The following is a 9,315-nucleotide window of genomic DNA, read 5'->3' as shown; positions in this document are numbered from 1 at the left end:
AAATGTTGGAGAACCATTGCTTGCAAATTCTTCTTGGCTGAGAATAGAGGTAGAGAGGCGAGGATCTTAGGGAAATCAATACCTAAGACCTGATAACATCACATCAAAATCGTTTTTAGGAGGTTCCCAACTTCTGTGATACACCCATTCTATTTGCAGATTAAGTTAGTTTACTCCTGATCTTATCAGGAGGTTACCAGATTCAAATTTAATTTGAATTTGGTCTCCTGGAGTGGATAAGGTTAAAGGCCCAATCCTTTTGCTAGCTTTAATCCCAGATTCGCCCCATAGATGGGTGATCACATCAACCCAGCTCGAAATGGGCTTTTGGCCCATTAAGTGTTCAGTGCTTAACTAGTTTCCAATCTGCTGCCCAGTTGGGCTGTTTTGTATGGCGTGGGACCCAAGCATTGATCTACACACTAGCCACATGGGTTCGGCCCAGCCCTTATTACAAGGCCTAGCCGAATTCACTGAAAAGCTCAGTGAACCCCTGAGCCCATCACATGGACCCTATGGGCCCAACACTTACATTAAGTGGTCCTTGGGTCAAGCCATCTTATAAAAACCCAGGAACTGTGGGCAGGTGCAAGATTAGCCCATCAGGTATTATCCTAAATGGTCTTACACTTAACCTCTCAGCCCTTAATGATCAAGCACTGCCCGACAAGAGAGGACCTCTCCCTCGGCTGCAAGGAATAGTGCCACACTCTCCACTCACATGGATCCCGGGAATTAAAACCATTTGCAAACAATTCGAAACCGTACATATATATATATATATATATAAATATATTAATTTTGCAAAACAAAATTCCAACGATTGAAATCAACTGCCGATAGTTTGGTTACCATCAGAGAGAGTGCATTCCTGATCATTACCCTTTGTCCGACAAAGGGGCTGATCCTGTCACTATGATCACCCACTCAGATGAATTCTCAGACTGTCCTAACATACCCAGGTTTTGATCCCCATCTAAGGATCTCACTGATTGGCATATCAAAGACAGCCCGATCCGACACCTAGTGAAATGTCATAATCGAGTCTAGGGGTCAGGTGTAACTTTCCAATTTTGCCCATCTGTCTCCAAGGTCCAAGGCAATACTGGAAATCTGGTCCGGTTCAAGGATTCAAGTAATCCCATACTACATGTGCCTTAGGTCTTACCCTGGTGGCTGAGACAGGCCATCCCAACATTTGGTGGCACACCAGTATCAGCCTTGGCAGGATAAATCTCCCCAGAGTTATCCAACGGCTGTGAATATTTAAAACTAACACGAGTCTCTATAAGTGTCCAGTTTTAGGGTCTTACACAGAATTAAACCAAACAACATGAATCAAACATGCACTTTATTTATTTCCACTAAATAACAAAAGTACATCAAATCGGATTAAAGTTAAGGGCATACAATACTGTCTAACAGCTCCCACTTGCACTTAGGTCAAATTTGGTACAAGCCGGAGTTCCATACTTTCCACGTGTTTCTCAAACACCTTCTGTGTCAGTGGCTTAGTCAATGGGTCTGCCACATTATCCGCTGATGCTACCTTCTGAATTAGGACGTCCCCTTTACCAACGATCTCCCGCAGTACATGGTACTTTCTTTCGATGTGCTTTGACTTTGAGTGAGCCCGAGGCTCTTTAGCCTGGGCGATCGCTCCATTGTTGTCACACAACAACAGGATGGGTGATGTGCTGGATGGAATCGCTTCCAATTCGTGTATGAATTTCTTCATCCACACGGCTTCCTTGGCAGCTTCACTTGTGGCAATGTACTCGGCCTCGGTTGTGGAGTCTGCAGTGGACCCCTGTTTGCTGCTTTTCCAGCAAACAGCACACGATCCTATCGTGAAAACATACCCAGATGTAGACTTTCTATCATCTGGATCCGACTGGAAATCGGCATCGGTATACCCTAGAACTTGTAGTGAACTACCATTGAATACCAGACAAAACTCTTTTGTCCTTCGAAGGTATTTGAGTATGTTTTTCACAGCAGTCCAATGCTCCTGCCCTGGGTTTGCTTGGAATCTGCTTACCACACTCACCGCCTGAGCAATGTCCAGGCGAGTGCACAACATGGCATACATGATGGTCCCTACGACTGAGGCATAGGGAACGCCTCTCATGCTCTCAATCTCCTCAGAAGTCTTGGGAGACATCTTCTTGGAGAGAGTGACTCTGTGCCTGAAAGGAACGTTTCCTTTCTTGGAGTTCTCCATGCTGTATCTTTTGACAATTTTGTCAATATAAGCAGCTTGGGATAATCCAATTATCCGCTTCGATCTATCTCTATAGAGTCGAAAACCCAGTATGTTTGAAGCTTCTCCAAGATCTTTCATGGAGAACTGCTGTGATAGCCATACCTTGACCAAAGTCAACATTCCTACATCATTCCCAATGAGTAGGATATCGTCCACGTACAACACCAAAAAGGTGATCTTATCACCACTGGATTTCCTATAAACACAGGGCTCATCCGGATTTTGCTCAAAGTCAAACGTTTTGACTGCAGAATCAAATCGGATGTTCCAACTCCTAGAAGTCTGCTTAAGTCCATATATGGATCTATTAAGTTTACATACCATGTGTTCCTGACCAGCAGCAATGAAGCCTTGCGGCTGCTGCATATAGATATCTTCACTAAGATCTCCATTCAGGAATGTGGTTTTGACATCCATTTGCCAAATCTCGTAGTCATGGTACGCTGCTACAGCTAGCAGGATCCTAATGGATTTAAGCATGGCCACAGGCGAAAAGGTTTCCTCATAATCGATGCCTTTTTTCTGAGTATACCCTTTCGCCACCAAACGAGCTTTGTAGGTCTCAATCCTGCCATCGGGGCCCTTCTTCCTCTTGTAAATCCATTTGCAACCAATTGCTTTTACCCCGGAGGGCGGGTCTACTAGAGTCCAGAATCTATTGGTCTCCATCAAGTCCATCTCAGCTCTCATGGCCTCCACCCACTTATGGGAGTCTATGTCTAACATAGCTTCCGCGTAAATCACGGGATCCTCTTCACTAGTCAAGGCTTCCACCAGGTAACTATCCTGGTCATAACCATATCGGACTGGTGGTCCGGATACCCGGGTGGACCTTCTAGGTTGGTCATTACCTGAAACTTGTGGGACATCTCCCACTGCTCCTGAGCTCTCCTCATCAAGAACTATTTCCTGACGATGGGTGTCCATGATGTATTCGAATTCTAAGAATTAGGCGTTTCGACTGCAGAACACTTTCTGCTCACTTGGGTCATAGAATAGGTAACCCACCGAATCCTTTGGGTAGCCTATAAACGGGCAACGACTGGTTTTAGATTCCAACTTGTCCGCACTTGTTCTTTTAACGTGTGCAGGACAACCCCAAATCTTCAAGTGTCTTACACTTGGCTTCCTTCCGGTCCAAAGTTCATATGGAGTTTTCGGAACTGATTTGGTTGGAACCCGATTCAGCACGTAGATAGCAGTCTCTAATGCGTATCCCCAAAAGGATGTGGGTAATTCTGAGAGTACGAGAAGTGACCGGACCATGTCCAACAAGATCCTATTTCTTCTCTCTGAAACACCATTGAGTTGAGGTGTAGCAGGAGGAGCTAATTGTGACCCTATCCCATTGTCCTTTAAGTAGTCCCTGAATTCGTCAGAGAGATACTCGCCACCTCGATCTGATCAAAGGGCCTTAATTTCTCTCCCTAACTGTTTCTCGACTTCCTGTCTGAACTCTTTGATCTTTTCAAAGGATTGAGACTTATGTCTCATTAGGTACACGTAACCATATCGTGAAAAATCATCTGTAAAAGTGATGAAATACACGTGTTGATTCCGTGTCCTGACACTCAGGGGACCACATACATCAGTATGTATTAGGTCAAGTGTTCCTTCAGATCTTTCAGGTTTACTGTCAAATGGCCGCTTAGACATCTTACCTTGAAGGCAAGGTTCACAAGTGGGAAGATTTTCTACGGTTAGAAAATCCAAAGGACCATCCTTTACCTGTCTTGTGATTCGGTCAACACCGATATGGCCAAGTCAGTAATGCCAGAGGCACGTGGGATTTACTGTATCACGATTCCTTTTCTTGGGATTTTCAACCGGTGTAGTTTCGGTTAAGTTAGTTTCCAGAGAAGGATGTAGAACATAGAGACTGTTCTCCAGTTCCCCGCATGCGATGAATTTGTTATTCCGTTTAACAGTAATCATATTACTAAAATAAACAGTATATCCATCAGCACACAGTTTAGAAACAGAAATTAAATTTCTTCTCAAGTTCTGTACATAAAGACAATCTTTAAGCACAAGTACTCATTCTCTAAAAACTAATTCTACGGTTCCTATTGCCGCAGCTGCAACACTTGCAGTTGTTCCAAAAAATAGTGTCACTTCGCCTTCACTCAATCTTCTGCTAACTTTGAACCCATGCAGTGAGTTACATGCATGAGTTGAAGCCCTGGAGTCAACACACCAGGACACAGAAGTAACTAACATATTAGTTTCTATGACACAAGTTTCGATGTTACCTTTCTTAGATTCTAGGTAGGCAGGACAATTCCTCTTCCAGTGGCCAATCTGCTTGCAGAAGTGACAGACATCAGATGCCTTGTTCTTCTTCTGCTTCTTAGGTTTGGTGGCTTTCTTCTGGGGCTTCTTTGCCTTTCTCTTTTTCTTGCCCGATTTGTTAGCTTCGGCAAGCATAACCACAGGCTCATCCTTCTTGAGTAGATCCTCGACTCTCTGCAACATATTGCTGAGTTCCTGGACGCTGACATTCAGCTTATTCATATTATAGTTCATTGTGAACGCATTGAAGGAAGAGGGCAAAGAATTTAGGATGACATCCACTTGCGTGCCAAGATCTAGCCCGGATCCAAGAGCTTCTAGTTCGTTAATGTATCCCATCATCCGAAGACAATGGTCATGAACTTTCTGCCCTTTGGACATCTGCGCGGTCATGAACAATTTTAGGACCTTCTGTCGAGTAGAACGGTTCTGCTCTTCATACATTGTTCTTAGACTGACCAATATGTCCTTGGCTAGTTCGATCTGATCGAACTGCCTCTGTATTGAGTTGTCTAATGAGGCAATGACAAAGCAGCGGGCTAGGGAGTTCTTATCCTCCCAATCTTGGTAGTCCCTCCGACGGGCCTCAGAAGCCCTATCACCCGGACGTTCCGGGGCAGGATTTTTCACCACCTTGTCTAACTTTTCGGAAGTTAGGACCAGCGTAAGATTTCTGTATTAGTCGGCATAGTTTGGGCCCTTAAGCTTGTTATCGTCTAGTAGCTTTGCAAATTGACCGTTTGCCATTTTCTGATAAAACAGCAAAGACATTAGTCCACAACCTTAGTTTGATTCAAGTTTACTTACATAGATATGGATTTTAATCTATGTTTCATTCCCATTTGTTCATCTCTGAGATTTCCCTCCTTTCTCAGTGACGGAGACGACGTAATGTCTCTGGAAATGTAGGAAATCGCATGGGGTGCGTGAAGCCAACTATTTCAGTTGCATAACCCCACCACCTTTCTGTGACGGATCATATCCACTCATCAAATGAATTTCCTTTGGCCTCTGTCAGACAAGGTTCAGAGCCGTTTTCAAGTAAACCTTTCTGTCCAGTGAGTGCTTACCCATCATATTCAGGTTACGCCAAGGTACCGTGAGAGAGTTCCCATTTTTTGGTGAAGCCCCTCCCACATCGGTCTATGACGCCCCTATCATCTTATGAAACACTCTGACAGATCCAATAGCAAATGGATAGCCCAATTTTATGGTGCGTTTCCTCATTACTGAAGGACCCATCATTGTGCTAATGATGGAAGGCCTTTAGAGAGTCCATCACATGGATCTCCCTATCGCATGCATTCATATTTGTTGGAGGGAACGAAATTACGCCCTAGTTCTAATTTAGGTCTAACCAGAGTGGCTCCCACTGACTTTCATAAAGTCAGATTTCTGGTGGGCCTTAATCGGCTTGGGGTTCCGTACGCATCCCTTTTCAGGGTTGTGGGGTCCACCAAACAAAGAGGGGTCATCTAATGACCTTAAGGGACACCATGGCAATAATGTGCATTCAGCTATGGTGTGCGCAAGAGACACTAACGAGTCTTCATGGGCCAAGTGCTTATGGCTCATGGTCGCAACACATCAAACATCCAAACATCACATGTAAAGGAGGAATTGATCCAATCAATTAACTGCTGTAAAGCCCATCGAATAGCCCGTTTAAAATCTAAATCATTAACAATTAATGTTTACTAGGTGTATGGGCTGAATCGTAGTTAGCAGTTCGGCCCATACAGCTTATCTCACAATAATGGGCTTTTGTAGTTTTAACCCTTTAAAACTGGGCTTTACAGGTGGGCCGAATTAATCCCTATTATTGAACATCAGATTTGGAACAGCAAGTGTGAGAAATATGGATTGAAAAACAGTCCCCTTTGAAACCCAGATTCGGTCCAAACAGTTTTGGTCCAATCTAGTCCGAAAAGGTCCAAAACTGATTTTCAATTCAAGAATTAATTCATGAAAGATCTGAAATTAATAATCTTGAAATTTAAACAAACAAAAATCAATTATGGACTGTTCGCACCACCTGCAAAACAGAGGTTAATCTCCAATGTTGCAGTTTCACAAACTGCAAGTCGCAAGAAGCGATTTCTCCATCTGCAAATCTCCAGTGCCGCCATCTTCTTCCTTCTTATTTAATCAAGAAAATAAATAACAGAAATCCTATTTCTATTAATTAATTACATTCTTGATCAAATCCTATACATTCAGTCTAGAAAATAAAAAAAAAATATTTACAGACTGAATTAAATGAAATAAATAAATAGAAAGGAAAAAGGGTGCGTAGACCATCTGCGCCAAATCTGCACTGCGATCTCCAGGTTCGAGCAGTCCATTAAATCAAAACAAATAAAGAACAATTCTAAATAAATTTTGGATTTAACAAAATTAATTTCAGATCAATCGCCCTTAACAAGAAACCATTTCTTGAAAAAAAAAGAAAGTAATCTGCGCAAATCTTGGAAAAACAATTTCTATCCATCTGCGCAGGGTCAAATCTGATTTTCTTTTAGTTCAAGATTCGAACCTGTGGCTCTTATACCACTGAAGGAATGGTAGGATCCATCTAATGGACGCCAAAAAGGTTGCAGAATGGGTGGGCGAATTTCAAAAATTTCCTACCTTCCTCCAACTGGGAATCGCATTCCCTAAATTTAGAATACCATATTCAAGGATCTTATTTGAACCATACTTGAACCAGATCTGAACCAAAAGGTAAAAGGGAGGATTATACCTGATCCGGAGAAGCAGTATCTCCCAAAGTTGGTGTTCATGCCCAAAGAAGAAACCAAGATCCGCTCCTGCTGAAGATGACACAGTTGTGGATGGAACAGAACCAGCAGGGTGCGTCCTACACACTGGATCCTTCGCAAGAATCCTCTGGAAACTCTGAACACCGAATCTTCTTCAGTCTTTCTTGCAAGACTGATGTCAAGAACTGATTTCTTGACTTCCTATTGTTGCAAAGATCGAATCTTGCAAGAGTGAATGGCGGCGGCAGGAGGAGAACTCCAAGGACGAAGATGGCTGAACTGCTTTTCTTCTGTCTTGAGTATGAATGAGATCTAATCTCAATTCACAGGGAGTTTTTTTTTCACCAAAACCCTAGTTCGAATTCTGATGTACTTCTCTTGTTTTTCTCCTCCTTTCTTCTGGATTAAGAAAACTCCTAATTAGGAGTTATCCCAATCCTATCTGCAGATTAAGTTAGTTTACTCCTGATCTTATTAGGAGGTTACCAGATTCAAATCTAATTTGAATTTGGTCTCCTGGAGTGGATAAGATTAAAGGCCCAATCCTTTTACTAACATTAATCTTAGATTCGCCCCATAGATGGGTGATCATATCAGCCCAGCTCGAAATGGGCTTTTGGCCCATTAGATGTTCAGTTTTTAACTAGTTTCCAATCTGCCGCCCAGTTGGGCTTCTTTGTATGGCGTGGGACCCAAGCATTGATCTACACACGAGCCACATGGGTTCGGCCCAGCCTTTAATACAAGGCCTAGCCAAATTTACTAAAAGACTCAGTAAACCCCTGAGCCCATCATATGGACCCTATGGGTCCAACACTTACATTAAGTGGTCCCTGGGCCAAGCTATCTTATAAAAACCCAGGGACTGTGGGCAGGTGCAAGATTAGCCCATCAGGTACTAACCTAAATGGTCTTACAATTAACCTCTCAGCCCTTAATGATCAAGCCCTGCCCGAAAAGAGAAGACCTCTCCCTCGGCTGCAAGGAACAGTGCCACACTCTCCACTCACATGGATCCCGGGAATTAAAACCATTTGCAAACAATTCGAAACCGTACACACACACACACACATATATATATATATATATATAAATATATTAATGTTGCAAAACAAAATTCCAACGATTGAAATCAACTGCCGGCAGTTTGGTTACCATCAGAGAGAGTGCATTCCCGATCATTACCCTTTGTCCGACAAAGGGGCTGATCCTGTCACTATGATCACTCACTCAGATGAATTCTCAGACTGTCCCAACATACCCAGGTTTTGATCCCCATCTAAGGATCTCACTGATTGGCATATCAAAGATAGCCCGATCCGATACCTAGTGAAATATCATAATCGAGTCTAGGGGTCAGGTGTAACTCTCCAATTTTGCCCATCTGTCTCCAAGGTCCAAGGCAATACTGGAAATCTGGTCCGGTTCAATGATTCAAGTAATCCCATACTGCATGTGCCTTGGGTCTTACCCTGGTGGCTGAGACAGGCCATCCCAACATTTGGTGGCACACCAGTATCAGCCTTGGCAGGATAAATCTCCCCAGACTTATCCAACGGCTGTGAATATTTAAAACTAACACGAGTCTCTATAAGTGTCCAGTTTTAGGTTCTTACACAGAATTAAACCAAACAACATGAATCAAACATGCACTTTATTTATTTCTACTAAATAACAAAAGTACATCAAATCGGATTGAAGCTAAGGGCATACAAAACTGTCTAACAATCATACCCAGTTGAGTGGTGATAAGTGTTGATCGAATGCTGGGTTTGGTCAACTGAATTAGGAAAACACAAGGTTTATTATGGCTATCCTAATAAATCTAAGGTTAAATGCTTGAATTGCAAGAATGCTGAAATGTACTTAGGATCGATGGCCAATCGATTCAACCCGAACCCTTGAACCAGAATTCGGTAAGACTGATTTTCTCTTATTTGTTTAGTTTGTTATTCATTTAATTTTAGTTATTAAATTTTCCCACACAATTACTTT

Source organism: Nelumbo nucifera, chromosome 2 (genome assembly GCF_055504915.1).
Source record: "Nelumbo nucifera cultivar China Antique chromosome 2, China Antique-T2T, whole genome shotgun sequence".
NCBI classification, from domain to species: domain Eukaryota; kingdom Viridiplantae; phylum Streptophyta; class Magnoliopsida; order Proteales; family Nelumbonaceae; genus Nelumbo; species Nelumbo nucifera.
Note: the sequence above shows the minus strand (reverse complement) of the source record.